Genomic DNA, 16442 nt, shown 5'->3' with positions numbered 1-16442 from the left:
TGTGCATGCTCTCTCTCTTTCGCTCTCTCTTTTCTTTCTGGAAAGCCTCTCTTGCATGATACCATTGGGAGATACAAGTGCAGTGCTCTTATGAGAGCGGAATAAAAACTTGGAGGTACTTACTGAAAAACACTAGAGCCTGGGCCTTCATACTCAGTGAGTGTTGACAACAGAGGAGGCCACTTCAAACAGGTAAAGCTGCATTAGTGCGTTTAAATTTGTCCTTGGGAATACGTTCATCTGGAACAATGATTGCAATGAAAAAAAAATCAGATGAATGCTGCTTTCAGAACTAAATTACTGCTCCAAGAGAACAGCTCTGAAAGAAATATATTTGAAGAGTCTAGAGAGTAATTTCATGGAAAACAAATTGGGTAGCCAGTTTTAAAAGAGAGAAAGAAAAAGAAAAAAACAAGGAGGAGAGTAGTTGAAAATACTACAAAAACAATTTTCTATGAAATACTGTAGCTTATCTGGGAGTTTTGATTACTAGCAACAGAAAGGGAGTTCAAAAAGCAGAGATTATATATGTGCTATATTAAAAAGCTTATGTTCCCCAAACACAAACTTTTCTTATCTCTTTGACGATGAATAAACACACTTCTTGCTATGTTTATTTCTGAAGTATTGTATGATATCTCTATTTCAACCCGGCTTTTAAAATAACACTGTTTCGTTATTTCTATATGCACTTGCACATGTTAGGTGTTAAATTATGAGCACAGTACATCTTCCACTCTTGGAGAACAAAACTAAATGTAATAGGTTCAGTGAATTGCTCTGAGAAGCTGTCAGGCACAGCCACAAAAATGTTGCCTTACAGATGTGGGCAATCATCCTACTAGGATGAAGATGACCCTATTGGACAGTTTTAGAGATAGTTATACAATGGATGATTATTGGTTAAACGGGCTGCTGGTTGGCCTTGAACAGCACACCCTGCCTTTACATATGTTCTACCTTTCTGGCTTAAGCAACATTAAACTGAATGTGTAAACACCTATGTAGGAGCTAATCTTGCAAGGGAGTTCTGCTTTCTGTATCATCCACAAGTAATCCCATCATGGGGCTTTCAAGGGCTTTAGTTTGGTTGGGTCTTACTCATAGACAACTGCACTGCACAGATGTTGGGTCACACTTGTATATTACCTAGTAAACTAAGGAGTAGCTCAGTGGATGCTAATGATTAATAAAGAATGGACATAAAACCTCAATTAAATGTGATGAGTTGTTCTCCCTTTTGACTCTAATAGTATTACTTAAATGGAAAATAAATTAAGCCCCATAAAATCGAAATAATCCTTTGAGACGCTTTTATAATTCTCAAGATCAATTTTCCTTTGTCAATTGTTATCATTTTTATGTTAATCTTGAGCACAAGAGGAGTTATGCATAGCTTAGGCAATCTAGTAATTAGCTAAAATAGAGTTAGTTGTGTTGAGAAGTCCATTTCCTTTTCCTGTTGTTTTAGTAATCCTTATATAATTGTGAAGTAGTAAGTCATAGTAGCTCTCCTTCAAGGTATACAGGGGATATGTTGCCTGCTTAATGTACTATTACCATGATATGAATTCTAGAGATTTATAACCTTGTTTACTACTTTTCTGTCCTGCCCAATAATTGAAAAGGATTCCATTCTTCACTGAAAGCAAAAAACTCCCTGATAGCTAGAATTTTTTTTGTTACCTTGGTAACAAATATTCCCAAGAATATTAGCTTCATATATGGCTTTCTTTTATGAAATGATTGTTGCTGAGTTTAATAGGCATAGTTGTAAATAAGATGCAGTTAGCATGATGGCCTCAATATGAACTTATTAAAAGTGGTGAACAATAGTGAACTTTGCAACATGTTCACTGATGATGTTCAGCTGTAATAAGAAAAGAGTACTATTGAAACACCTACCCTCCCATACACAGCCCTAGTTTTCTGCTTTCTTTCATTTTATGAGAATAACTGGCTGTTGCTTAAGTCTAAGACACACTATGTGTGAAAAAGTTGTTTTCCTGTGCTCTTCTACATTGCTGCAACACTTTCTGACCTCTGGAGAGATCAGTCCCAGGGTCACAAGACCTCTGTACAGCAGGATGATTGAGAGGGCTGGAATGAGGTAGGACAAGGAGCTGGATTTCAACATTGTCTTGGCAAATGCCATATCTCTCAAGCTTTCCCCATGTGCACTAGCTCCCAGTCTTTTCTGGGCAGAATTCAGGGTGCTGGTGCTGACCTTTAAAGCCCTATGTGGTTTGGGACCAATATATCCAAAGGACCACCTACACTTGTAATGAACCTAACCAACCACAGTGATCATCTTCAGAGGCCTTGCTTCGTTTGCCCCCACTTTCTGAGACAACTCAGGAGAGGGCTTTCTCATTTGTAGCACTAAAACTTTGGAACTCTCTCTCTAGGGAGATTTGTCTGTTTCCTACTGTTGCCATCTTTCACCAGTGGGTGAAGACTTTTTTGTTTCATTTGGTGTACAATCCCTCCTTCTTGCTCAATGGTTTAATTGTTTTTATGTCTTTGTTTTAAAAATGTATTTTGGTTGGCTTTAATGGTTTTATGATGTAATTTTAGAAAGTCTGTTTTAACTTATCTGCCTTGGTGGCCCTCATGAAGGCAGAAAGCTGGGATAAAAATGTTGTTAAACAAACAGACAGAAAGACAGACAGACAGACAAATAAAAACAATATAATTTTTGATGATGCATTTGGTACAAATTATTCCAGTTCAAATTATAAACATTTTATGTAGAATCACCTAATACTAGATTTGCTTACAACAGCGAAGATGATGCAATTAAGCTACATTTGAATTCAGGATCATTGGGTATTTTCCCAAAACTTTTTCACCTTACTTACTCTTGGCATTGTTGAAGCTATCAACAGATTAGAAGTTGCGTAAGACCTTTTTATGAGGACCAACCAAAATAAAATATTTAGGCCAGGATATGAAAGTCGTAGACTTAAAATGTGATACAGGATGCATTGCAGATTTAACAGGATGACCCACTGTGTACCAAAGGCTACTGGAACAAATAAACAGAAAAGCTCGCCACACTTTTAAATAATAAAAAGTCCAACAGCTGAGCAAATCTCACCTGTTGCCAGCCTGGTTACACATCTCTTGAAAGGCAGAGAATGGAAGAAAAATATGATGGAGATAAATTTCACATGATGCATTAGGTAACACAGTCAGTTTAAGACACATTGGATTATTTTACCCCAATAACTTCTGCTGGGATTTTTTTTTAATGGTGGAACAAGTTTAGCAGCATGAATTGCTATGAAACTATGTTAGAAGTTTAACATAGCTTTGCATATAAATTATAGAGTGTGGAAATGAATCAAGTTTTCTAACTGAAGAATTGCTTAGACTTAATTTTATGGAATCTTTCCAGAGATGACAAGGAATTTTTTGCGGGCTGTGGGGCAGTCTATCAGAACACAATGATCATAGAACATTTTGGATCCACAAAACAAGGTTATAGCCTACGAATCAGCCTTGGGAGCCAGTTTGGTGTAGTAGTTAAGAGTGGCAGGACTATCATCTGGAGAACTGGATTTGATCCCCCACTCCTCTGCTTGAAGTCAGCTGGGTGACCTTGGGTCAGTCACAGCTTCTCGGAGCTCTCTCAGACCCACCCACCTCACAGGGTGATTGTGGTGAGAATAATAACATACTTTGCAAACTGCTCTGAGTGGGCATTAAGTTGTCCTGAAGGGCGGTGTATAAATAGAATGTTATTCTTACTATTATTGTTTCTCATAGTAGTTAAATTCAATCACTCCTTGGAAGTCTTCATGCTAGAAAACATATTGTGGGTCCAGTGCCAATGGAGTGAGGGGATGAGGGCAAGGCGACAGAAAATACAGAGACAACTTTATGGAATTAAAAGGCCACAACTTTATTAGTTTTCAGCTTATAGAGCCTTATGGCATTGGGTGCAGATCCAAGCATTGGCTGACCAGCTTGCTAGCCAGTGACTCCATTGCCCCCTCAACCCGCTTGCTGGGGAGGCTGTGGAATGACAGGAAGCGGGATTCCACTTGAGCACAAATCTCTGCATGCATCCCCTGTTACCCAGGTGTGAACATGTTCCAACAACCCCCGAGCAGGGTTATCCTTGCCATGCATCACCCCCAAGATCGCTTAAGGGGAGCCCCAGTTATGGGGAAATTGGGCTTCCAGGCCATGTTTCTCAAAAGGATCTGTGCCCAATGCCAAAACCATCATAAGGTGAATGAATGGATGAATTTATTTGCAGTCAGAGACCATAACAATGGCAATACATCACAAGATGTGTGCAATGCCTTGCCTGGCTCCCGCAAAAGCTACTAAAGCTGCAACCAATGCCATACCTCCTTGCAAATACTTGTGTAGCTAGATGTCCTGGCCCCAGCAGGACAGGTGCTATCCTCAGGGTGGTTCAATACCTCCAATCCAAAGGAAATGTCCAGGTGGTGGATGACACCCCCCTGAAGCGTCAATAAAACATCCCACAATCTTGGCCAACTTCCTTTTGGCTATATCAATCTTGTTCAGGTAGGAATCCCCATGCTAAGATTGCCTTTCCAACGGGTCTGATGACAAAAGATGTACAGTGGGAAAATGTCCCAAGAGAGTTACCAAGTCCACCAGGATTGCCTGTGACATGCCCAAGCTCAAATCACTCTCATGGTTGAATGACTAGAGTATCTGGAGGTTACTACTGGGCAGCATGATGAAGAACTGTTGGCACAAAGGAGTCCCAAAGCATCCCTCTCACACTAATCCATTTGAGAAAGACCACTTTTTCCAGACCAAGGTGTTTCTTCCATCCAGATTCAGTCACATAGCATCTTGCCCAGTGTACAATACTGTGCCCCCAGATCCATACCTATGTGCATTTGCCTATCAAAACTACAAACAAAAAGAATCAATAGAGTCCAAGGAAGATGTAAGATTTATACGCACCTGATTTCCACCTACCTAACGCTTAGATCTGAGAAGGAGAAGGTTAAGATCTATGTCAACAGTGGCTGTCCCAGTCCTGAAGGACTAAGCCTTGAATTTGCTGGCAGACAAGTCAGCAGCAGCCAGGAGGAGCTGGATATGTTGAGAGGGGAGCTGTCAGTGTGGATCAGTGTTGCCAAGTAGGCCCCCTCCCCTGCTTTGAAGCCTGCTATGAACTGTGTTAAAGTTTCCTGCGTTGCTGTTTTACTGCTACACCAAAGACTGCTTTGCACGTGTGTGTTCTGGTACACGTGTCAGTTTCCTGCCTGCGTGTCAATTACCCTGCTGCTGCAATAGACTGTGTAGTTCACTGACTCCATGTTTGGGTAACTGCACAAAAGGACTCTCTTTCTGGGCAGCCCTGCCCTGACCTGTGTTTGGACTTCCCAGTGTGCGTTTGGACTGTGTTACAAGGGTGCCCCGTGCCTGCACCACCATCTACCACGGACCGTGCCTGTTCCCTGCTTTGGACTGTGTTTTAAAGTGTTGTTCCCGCTGCCTCCATGGAAGCCTGCCTCATATGGGCCCAAGCCGCTGCTAGCAGCCGGGCGCCTGCCGGGGAAACCTCCAGCGAGCCTGGCTAGGCGCTCCCTGGTCAGTTCCCGCCTGGAGCCTCCCGCGGGCCGGTCGCCAAGCTTGCCCTTGCTACCGGGCAGCCTGCTATCCAGCCCCAGCTATGCCCAGCCGGCATCCATGTTCTCAGGCACCCAGAAGACCCAGGGGAAGAGGACTGCTTTGAGAAGCCATTTCGGCGAAGCGGGCACACCACGTCCGCAGCGAGAGCCCCTCGCCCCGCTCTGCATATCTTAGGAGCCGCCCCGGAGAAGGAACTAAGTGCTGACCATCCCAAGCACTTAGAGAATGCATCTCAAAGAAACCTCCGCATTCCAAAGCTGATGACATCAGGACAAGCCCTGTCCGCTGGAACATCCTTTCAGCCCACTCGGATTTCCCCCTCCCTCTTTTGTCCCCTCTTCCTGAGGTGTCACTTATCACAATCTGATTACCAAATTGGCCCATCCAAGCCATTCAGTAGCCCATTAGACCCTTTGTTTTAATCTGTGAGAACCACCAAGTACAGCACCAGCCCCAGGGTACGTTTTGGGGTATTTAAGCTGGTCTCCCAGACCACTCGGTGCTTAGGCCATTCCTATCCAGACTTCCTTGCTGTCCGTCTGTGGTCCCAGTGCTGGCATTGGGCCACCCTCGCTGCTGCGTCTCTGCTTCGCTCCAGGATAAGTGAGTATTCCCCCTATCATCGTTGGGAACCAGCTAATGCGAACGTCTCTGTATTTCCTACTCTGTATTTCTTAGACCTTGTGTGTTCTTTGTATGATTGTGCAAGCTAGGCTTACGCTACACTCAATACACGTGTTTGGACCTTACTCCTTGTCTGCCTCTTTTTCACTAGAGTGTCTGGGATCGGGACCTCCGTAAACATAGGTTATGATCCTCGCTTAATATTAAAAGTTACAGACTGCTATAGCTAATTCCCCATTATAATAAAAGAGCAGTTCTGGTAACAGTTTACTGGTGGAGAATGCGGGCATAACCCGGTTCGTGTGAATACACGTGAGTCGACACGCGTGTCTTCAGCGAACTGACTTAGAGGAAAATTTTCCAGACCTCAGTGTAAAGAGCGCAATTTAGCTCAGGGAATTAAAAGTGTGAGTGTGTGTGGCTCTAGCGAGCATTTCTATCTTGTGGGTTGGCTTTTCCCCCATTTCCTCCTTCAGCCAGCTTTGGACTACTTGCCTTTTGTGGTGCACCGCGAGGCCCTCCAGCCGTTATAACCGGTGTACTGTGGGTGAGGACCTCTGAACTGGTGAAGTTCCTGGCCACCTTCCGGGCCGCCTAAACGCGTCTATGTGGGTGGGATCCCAGAAGTAGGCTCTATAGATTTATATATCCTGAAGCAGCACATATAAAATTCTCTTCCGCCCTCCCCCGTCTCTCCTAAGTCCGTCCAAACCCCGTTCCTGCCAGCACTTAGGCTTCAATCCCCGCTCCGGAGGAAACGTGAAGGGATCGTTAGTCCATTTGGTTGTTCAGTCAGTTTAGCTTTGGGAATCTAAAGCCAGGTTCCTGAAGCCCCGCGGCAGCCGGCCGCACCGTGCTTAAGAGTTTTAAGTTAGACTCTTGGGCGCCTTTCCGCTTGCGAGTTTTAAGTTAGACTCGTGGGCACACCTCGCTTGGGAGTCAGTGGGACTCTTGGGCACACTTTTGCTTGGGAGTTGTTAGAACTCTTGAGCGCTTTTTCCGCTTGGGAGTACCGTGGCTTTACTCCTGAGCAATTTTGCTTGGGGACGTGCAGAGGCAGTCCTTGAGCGCGTTTAGTCTTTTGGTCGAGGCTTGGAGACAGTTTAACCGTTTGTCTCTGAGCACGAGGCCTGGGGACACTTTGAGTACAGTTCTTGGGCAGAGAGCTTGAGAGCATTGTTGGCTTCTGAGCAGAGGCTTGGAAGCACTTCAGTTCCTGAGTAGAGGCTTGGGAGCATTTCTGGTTGCCTGAGCAGAGGCTTGGGAGACCCCTTAGTTGCAGTTTCTGAGCAGAGGCTTGGGAACACTTTTTGGTTTCCGAGTATAGGCTTGGGAGACCCCTGAGCTTTGGCTTCTAGGCAGAGGCTTGGAAGCACTGAGCGTTTTTGGTTCTTGGGCTTAGAGAGCTTGAGAGCACCTTCTGAGCCAGTAAACTTTTCCTGGTCCCGTGGCTTGTAGGCAAGCTTGAAACGGGAATAGGAATTTTCTCCTTCTCCCCCGGTGGAGAAGAACCGAGTGTAGGACCCTTAAAATACCCTTGTAAACCCTAAAAGTAGAACCTTAAAACCCCCTGGTAAAAACCCTTGAGGACCTGAGGGAAGGATAAACCTCCCAAAAGGAACATAGAGAGGAAGAAGTTGTTAAAACCCTTGAGCAGCTTTAATCGCCCCACCCCTGGTGTCGCTGATCTACTCTTTAACCTCCCCCGAGATCAGCCTTAAACTAAAAAGTAAAAATGTACCGGGCAAACCCCACCGTGCCCCGCCTGGAGAAGTGGCTAGTTAAGAAGGGAGATTGCCCTTGGGAAGCCGGTTCCTTCAAGGGACCTGACCCTCTCCAGATAGTCAGAAGCGCCTTCCAAGATTTTTGTGAGAAGGAGAAACCCAAGTCGAGCAAGAAAGACAGATACGGAGCTTGGGCACTTTTCACTGCCTTACAGGACAGCGTGTCCCTGATAAATAAATTACATATAGCGCAGGAAGATAGTGAGCAGGAGATAGAGAGGCTCAGATTAGCCCAAGACAAAGAAAGGAAGGAGCTAGAGGAAAAAGCAAAGCGAGAACAGGACGCCCTGCACCTAGAAATCCAGAGTCTCAGGGCCAAACTAGTCGAACAGGAAAGAGACCATGAGGAAAAAGCAGTTGAGTGGCGCGCTGAACGCGTCAATTTCATATTAGAGAAGCAAGGACTAACTACCGCCCTCCAGGACGCTCAGCACAAGGCTGAAGCAGCCACCGCTCGTGCCGATATGGCTGAGCACGCATTAACGGAGGGACAAGAAGAGATTACCAAGCTCACCCATGCCGCCCGGTTCATGGCGGACCACAACCAGTCTAAAACCGCAGCCGCGGACCATTCAGCTTGTAAGAGGGAGCTAGAGGCCCTAAAGCGACACTTGGGGATGCAACAGGCCGTAATTTCCGCCGTGCACCCCTCAGCCCTCTTGGCCCTCCCAGAAGATAGTAAGGATAGCTGGACATCTCAATCGCCCCAACCCGAGGAAGCCCCACAGCCCCTCCATCCAATAGCCACCAAGGAAATTGTATCCATGGACGAGGATGGCAGGAAAACAGACCGGGTCGTTAAGGAAACCCGCAATTGGAGGCCCGATGAGCTCCAAGCCATAGCAGATCGCATGGGACCCCTAAACCGAGACACGGCCATCCAGTGGTTCACCCATGTGACCACCTCCCAGCCCTCTGCTAGTGGTTCCGATGTGGCCCAGCTGGCCCGCCAATGCGCTGCCCCTGAAATAGTCTCGGCCCTCAATGCCTATATCTCTAACCGAAGGCTAGCCACACGCAGCCAGTATGGAGCAATTAAAGAGATCTGTGCATTCCTGTGGCCCACCAAAAGCTTGAAAGCCCTGTACATTGCAGAGTCTCAAAAACCCGGAGAGGATCCAGAGGCATATTTAGCTAGGAAGCAGCTTCTCGCTGAGCTAGCAGACGAAGTGGACCTAGATGCAAGCGATGTACCCGACTTTGACGAGTTAGAATTCAGGAGAGCAGTCTTAGATGGACTCAATAGTACCACCCGCCTAGCACTAGCAGGAGTGGAGCCCGGGAGCATCTCATGGGGAGACCTGGAAGCTCGCATCAGAAGCATTGCTGGCCTGTTGCGAGAAACCGGCGCCATCCGCCATGTGAAGCCCCCGGCCTCTCGTAGAAAGGAGAGCGAGCCGATAAGTGCAGTCACCTATGCCAATCATGGCCCCCACTCTCAATACCGACCACAGGGACGCAGCCCGTATCCGGAGGCAAGGGGAGGAATCCTGAGGGGAAGGAGCAGTAGCTTTAACCGGGGAAGGGGACCGAGGGACTACCGCCCGGGAGTCTCCTTTGCGCCCGCCCCGAGTTACAGTTCCTCCTCCTCCCAGCAAGGACCCCACGAGCCCCGACTACAGGATGCACCCATAGCCCCTTCCCACTCGCGAGCATCACACCCGTACCACCATCAGGTCTACCCGCCTCCAGATCAGTCTAACGCTTGGGGAGCACCGCAGGGCGACCACGAGGGCTACCGGGACCGCGGCAGCACGCCCCAGTCCAGGGACTCCCTCCGTTGGGAACTTTGGATGCGCCTCAAAAACATTGGAGCGAACATGGAGCTCTTCGACGGAAAGCCCACGTCCGTTCTAATGAAGGCGATCATGGAGTGGGAAGACCAGCAACAGCCCCCAGTACCACCGTCGGCGCCCCCTTTGCCGCCAGACCCTCCCTTCTCGAGTCCCCCGATAGCTGCGGTTCGAGAACGCCCGAGCCCCAACAACCCCTTTAGAGGAAGCGCCGCTTCCACCGATCAGGGTGCAGGATCAGAATAGGGTTGCCCCGAGTCCCAGTCTCCCTCCGTGGGCATAGTTGCCAAACTAAAGCCGGACACATGGGGGAGACCGACAGTGAAGGCAGGGATCGGGACTCCCGGGGAAAAGAAGAAGCCTGCCACCCTCCTCATAGATACCGGAGCTTCACTTAATATACTCCGGCCCACCTTAGTCACCAAGGGCACCCAGACCCCCACAACCATGCAGCTCGCCGGTTTTGGAGGCGGCACGCAGGAATCCCCGGTCTGGCAGGATATCCCCCTCTCCGTTGGGAACCTGGCCACCCGGATTTCGGCATGCGCAAACCGGGGAGAAGATGATGGACTTTTGGGCATGCCATTTTTCCGTGCCGAGGGACTGACCATTGACTTAGCAAACGGGCTCCTGTGGCGCATCCCGGGAGGCCCAGACTTTGTTAATGCAGTCCATCGGTGCGCAGCCCTCAAGGCCCCCCTTCCTCTCGCCCCCATCACAGGAGACCCCTGGGTTCAGGACTTTCCCGAAGTGTGGGTGACAGACAAGGCCGAGTGTGGGATAGTGAAGGGCGCCTGCGTCCTGATTGAAGGAAAGGACCCCCCTCCCCAACGACAGTACAAGTACCCAGCAGAAGCTGAGGCAGGGATAGCCAAGACCATAGAAGGACTCCTTGAGTGGGACGTCATACTCCCGATGCAGTCCATCTGCAACGCCCCATTGTGGCCAGTTCTGAAAGCAGATGGAGTGACCTGGAGAATGACGGTCGACTTCCGTGCCCTGAATGCCACCACCCCTCCAGTTGCCCCGGTTGTGGCCAAGTATAATGAGATCCTAACGGCCATTGCCGCTGGGTCCCGGTTCTACTCGGTCATAGACCTGGCCAACGCTTTCCATTCTATCCGGTTGCATGAGTCTTGCTGGTACAAGTTCGCGTTCACTTTCCGCGGCCAGCAATACGCATTCAAGCGGACACCCCAGGGATTCCACTCCAGCCCCAGCATTTGTCATGCCCATGTAGTTCAGATGTGGGAACGCCTCCAACCCTCCTCGAGGCCCCACGTACTGAGCTACGTGGATGACATTTTAGTCCACGCCCACACGGAAGAGTTAGCCCGCCAAATCACCAGGGAAGTCCTGGAACTCCTCCGCGAGACTGGGTTCAAGGCAAGCAGGGAAAAGGCCCAATTGGTTCAGACCAGCGTCAAGTACCTGGGTCTGACCCTGGGACCCGAGGGTCGCACCCCGGACACCCAGCGAATGGAGGTCATTTCCAAGCTGCCTGCACCCACCGATGTCCCCTCCCTCAGAGCCCTTCTAGGAACTTTTAACTTTTCCCGAGACTTCATCGAGTCCTTTGCAGACAAAGCTCGCCCCCTTTATGCTCTCCTCAAGAAGAACACTCCCTGGGAGTGGGGACCGGAGCAACAGACAGCCTTAGCCGAGCTAAAGCGCAGCCTGGCCGCAGCCCCGGCCCTAGCCCATCCAGATGTAACTCAGCCATTCTTTATCCAGTTAGCAGTATCAGACAAGAGCATAGGAGCTACACTCACCCAGCAGCAAGCAGGAACCGCTAGAGTAGTAGCCTATGCCTCTCGCAACCTAACCGCAGTAGAAACTAAGTTTAGCCCATGCGAGAAGACATGCCTTGCTCTGGTTTGGAGTCTGACCCATTGGGAATTTATCATAGGAGGCTCCCGCACAATAGTTCAAACTACTCACACGCCCCTCAAATATATCCTGTCGGGAAAAATACAAGACGGACAAGTCTCAAACGCCCGCATAGCACAGTGGACCCTGGCCCTGGTCAACCGCGGAGTAGAATTTAAAAAGGAGACCACCGAGCCTCCAGCCCCCTATGGCCTATTGGTGACCGGGACCGAGCACGAGTGCCCCCTGGACCCGCCACCACAGGTTGTCTGGCCAGTCACTTGGGGAGTCCCGCTAGAGGAAGCCCGACAGAACGGCTTCACATGCTGGTTCTGTGACGGCTCCTCCTTTCACGTTGGAGGCTCCCCTCGGACAGGCTACGGCGCCGTGCGAGTGAGCGACGCCCATACCCTCAAAGGTCCAGCCCGCCCCCATTCCAGCCAAGCGGCTGAGGTGCAAGCGCTTCTGGCAGTGCTTGAGTTTGAGCCCCCAGAAAGCCCACTTGCCATTTACACAGACTCGGATTGGACGGCCAAAGCCGCCACGGTCTGGCTCCCGGTGTGGCAGAATCAGGGGTGGAGAGCTAGCGATGGGAAGCCCGTAGCCCACCTACAGCTATGGCAGCAAGTAGCAGCACTCCTCCAGTCTCGCTCAGGCCCAACGCAGGTGACCCATGTCAAGGGACACCAGAAGACGAACTCAGAGACCGCTTACTGGAATGACCAGGCAGACCTTGCAGCCAAGGCAGCCGCCACTGAAAATGCTCCCCTACCGGAATCGGCCACCGATTGTCCCCTCCGCCCTGTCACCACTCGGGCACAAGCCCGCAACCAAGCTCAGGGAACCGCAGGAACACTAGACCTAGCACAACTGCAGCGATCTGACCCAGAAATAACTGACCTCCTAGCCGCAGGAAGGGATCAGACAGGGAGACTCATGGTCAGGGAAGAGGAAGGCATAGTTTGGGCAGTAGATGCAGCCGGCGAACGCCATTGGGTAGTGCCATTGGAAGTTAGGGCTGACTTAATTCAGTTTGTCCACGAGCAGGGACACCGAGGCAAGGATCTGACTCTGGAAAGGGTAGAAGAGGTTGGTTGGTGGCCTGGCATGCGCACCGAAGTAGCGCAATGGGTAGACAACTGTCTGTCCTGCGCTATGGTCAATGCAGACCCCACCGGACCTAGAGCTCCCCTCCAGCATCAGAGAATCGATGGACCCTGGGCTCGCATACAGATTGACTTTATCGGCCCCCTTCCCCCCACTGCTCGCGGCAATCGCTACTGCCTCACTGTCATAGACCCCTTTAGCAAATGGGTCGAAGCATTTCCGTGGAAGCGCAACAATGCAGCCACCACAGCCAAACTACTGTTCAACAATGTCTTTTCAAGATGGGGCATTGTGCGAGTCATGGACTCCGATTTAGGCTCACACTTTATCGGAGAAGTTACACAGGAGCTTTGTAAAGCACTAGGCATCCAGCAACGGTTCCACATAGCCGGCCACCCTCAGGCTTCAGGCGCCATAGAAAGAACCAACCGGACCCTCAAGGAGGCTCTCCGCAAGATGGTTCGCTCCTCCGGGAGAGACTGGGATGAAAAACTCCCCATAATCCTAATGGCCATTAGAGGCACTACCGCAGTTCACGGGCTCACACCCCATATGGTAATGACAGGGCGAAGAATGCAGCTCCCGGAAGCCTTCTGGCTAGATACGCAGCTCCCTTCCGATATGCAGCCTGTAGTGATTAATGATGCTTGGGTCCAAGACCTGCTCTCATCCATACACGCCGTCCACATGCAAGTGGCCCAGAAGTTGGGCACAGCTCAGAAAGATATGGACCGCAAATTAGGATGGGTCAGGAACCCCAGGCAGTGGGAGGAAGGACAGCTCGTTCTGTACAGGAAGTTTTCGCAAAAGGCGCACTCACTAGCAGCCAAGTGGCAAGGCCCAGTCCCTATCACAAAGAAAGTCTCCCCAGCTGTCTATCAGGTAGCCATCCAGAGAAGGACAGGAGGAACGTGGCTAAAATACTTTCACGCCTCTCAATTAAAAGAATGGAAAGGGAAGCCGCTGCAAACCGCCCCTCCTGTGTATGACCCTGGGGGAACCTCCACCATTCCAGCCCCCCTCTGCCCAGTGATTCGTCAGATATCCCTCCACCCTGGGCCAGAGATACCGTGTGTCCCCTTAGACCAGACCTTTGTAGCTTTAGAATAAAAGAAATAGTAGAATATGTAGATATCGGTGTAAATGTTAAAAGTTTTTCCAGTTCTATTCTTTGACCTCATTAGGCGGGCCCCACAGTTGGGACCCTTAGGAGAAGACACGGCAATCAAAGCCAAATAGGACCACCACCGAATGTGATTCTTAATTGGATTGTAAGCCGCATGTTCGGAAAAAAAAATTGCACAGGCAAAAGAGATTTGCTGTGTGAAAGTGGTTGGAGAGGCTTTAGCCCAGGGTGCATACATTCTTTCGAACATAGTGGAACCACCAAATAAGGTGATCCCTGTATTCGAAAATATATCACCCGCCGTGCTGGTGAAGATCCCGCATCTACGTAGATTCGGGGTCTCACCTGCCAGACCCACGCTTTCGCATGATGGTCGGCTTTGGCTTTGAGGGCCGTGCCTCCCCTGGAAAAGGTCCCCCAGATAGCCCAACATCCCTCTTTTACTAATGTTCATATCCGTCACGGTGAGTTGCTATACGGCGCCACCATCTAGTACGCTTCAGTGCAAAGGTAAAAGACCCGCCAGTAGTTTGTAAATATGTGCCCTCTGGAATGTGTTATTGGGGTGCGTTCGCCACGCACAAGGGGCAGCGTGCCTCATTTACATAGCCAGAATCCCCCGCGCCAAGTTGACCCCCGAATAACCCAGACCCAGTGGCGCCGGCAGATCTCGGCCGCCTCCGCCGCTTTTCGATAAACGCCGCCGAGCGCCCTCGGCTCCACTTCGGCCCTTTCCGCCAGCAGCCGCCCGCCCCACGTAATCTTTTCCCTTGCCCGTACCGTATAAGGGAAAAGAAGGGGGGGAGACATATTGAAGTTATAATGAAGCCCTGCCAGGCCTTCCAAGTGAGGGCAACCCAAAAGTACCTCAGACCCGTATGCTTCTTGCTCCGTGGGGGCAACCTAAAAGTACCTCAGACCCGTATGCTTCTTGCTCCGTGTGTTTTTCTTTTTGCTCAGTGCATTTTTCTTTTGCTCAGTATATTTTTCTTTTTGCCTGGTGTACCTTTTTTTTTAAAACCAGAAGTTGGGGCCTCCCGAGGGAGTCCCCCCCAAAAATTGGTTGTCCTGCAAACATATGACGAAGGCCTATTTTTGAAAATTAAAGCGAGGGCCCCCGTCCGCAGCAACCCTTATAGTTAATGGAAACCGCTCTTTAGTTTTTTTTTCCATTTTAAAGCGGCAAGGCCAGGCCGAGCCGGACCGATAGCTCTCAGCCCGCAAAATAAAAATAGCCCGCCACCGAGCAAGGGGCACCTGAAGGCCACATAGCCTAGGCACCCAGGGACCCCTGGGGCGAGTTTGCATAATCCCGCCTAACGCACAGCCGACCCTAGCCCGACGTAAAGACACTACCCTCTGAAATATACATGCCTTAGAAAGAAACCTTCGCACAGGAGTTCCCCAGAGCAACAAGCTGGAAGGCTCGCTTAGTGCTCCGGGACTTCTCGTTCGAGCCCCACCTAATAGACAGTGCTGGCAGAAAAACGCTCTCCCTTTTTCTTTTTCCCCCTTTACTTTATTTTATTTTTGCTGCAACAAACTCAGGGAACCTGTACTTATATCCGCAGGTCTCCCCAGGATATTTTCACCACGAAAGGAAAGGAAGGCCAGGAGATGAGGCACCTGGCTACTCTGTGTTTGCTCGTACTGGCAGGCACCCTAATAGAGGGACGCCCGTCCAAATTAATGCCCTACCCCCACTGGAGATGTATTAATACCCTGGCAGGAAATGAAATGATGGTCTGCAAAGTTGTGCAGCAAAGCAATATGACCACCCCCACGGATCGCACTAACTTCCGCAGTTGCGAAGAGCAGTGGATCCGACCCCCAGAGCTTGTTATTTTATGTGTAGGAGTCAAAACTCTGTCCCAAGAGCTAGTGTGCTATTCACCTACGGACACAGTGTCACCACTTGCTCCGATCCCATGTATGTTTCTTCCCCGTATCAGGCCAGCCCCCACCGCAGTCCCGGTGGTAGACAAATATACCACCCCTGCCAACTTCGAAACCTCGCCATTTGTCACTGAGGCTTTCGGACCATACTGTGAAGTTATTTTAGTGTCGGCCGCAGTATGGAAGGCAGGAGACCCCTTTAGAATGACCATCCTACTAGGCACTACTGCCACTGAGTCTGCATCAGTCACTATCACGCCCCCTTCAGGCACAGTTCTCTCCTTTGCTATAGAGCGCTGGGAGAACCTGACCTGGATTGTAAAGAAGGAAGACCTAGCCAAACACGGCCCACCCGATTGGATTCTGGTTCAACAGACGCCCGAATGCCAAACCAAGCCCCTAGTAGAGAAATTTCACCGGCTTGGGCTGCTCTTTGTAAATTTGACTCATGAACCAGGCAATTATTCCCTGCTGATCCGGACCCAGGAGACCCACACCATCCAAATTGACCCTTTGATTGCTAGCAATGAACAATTGAGCCAAGGCGGCACGCATATAGTGGGCTCCCATGTTTTGAAGACTGACATTCGAGAGAGAGTTCTAGTCCGCCCG

Source organism: Eublepharis macularius, chromosome 8 (assembly GCF_028583425.1).
Source record: "Eublepharis macularius isolate TG4126 chromosome 8, MPM_Emac_v1.0, whole genome shotgun sequence".
Classification (NCBI taxonomy): domain Eukaryota; kingdom Metazoa; phylum Chordata; class Lepidosauria; order Squamata; family Eublepharidae; genus Eublepharis; species Eublepharis macularius.
The sequence above is the reverse complement of the archived record's forward strand: the minus strand, read 5'-3'. Positions refer to the sequence as shown.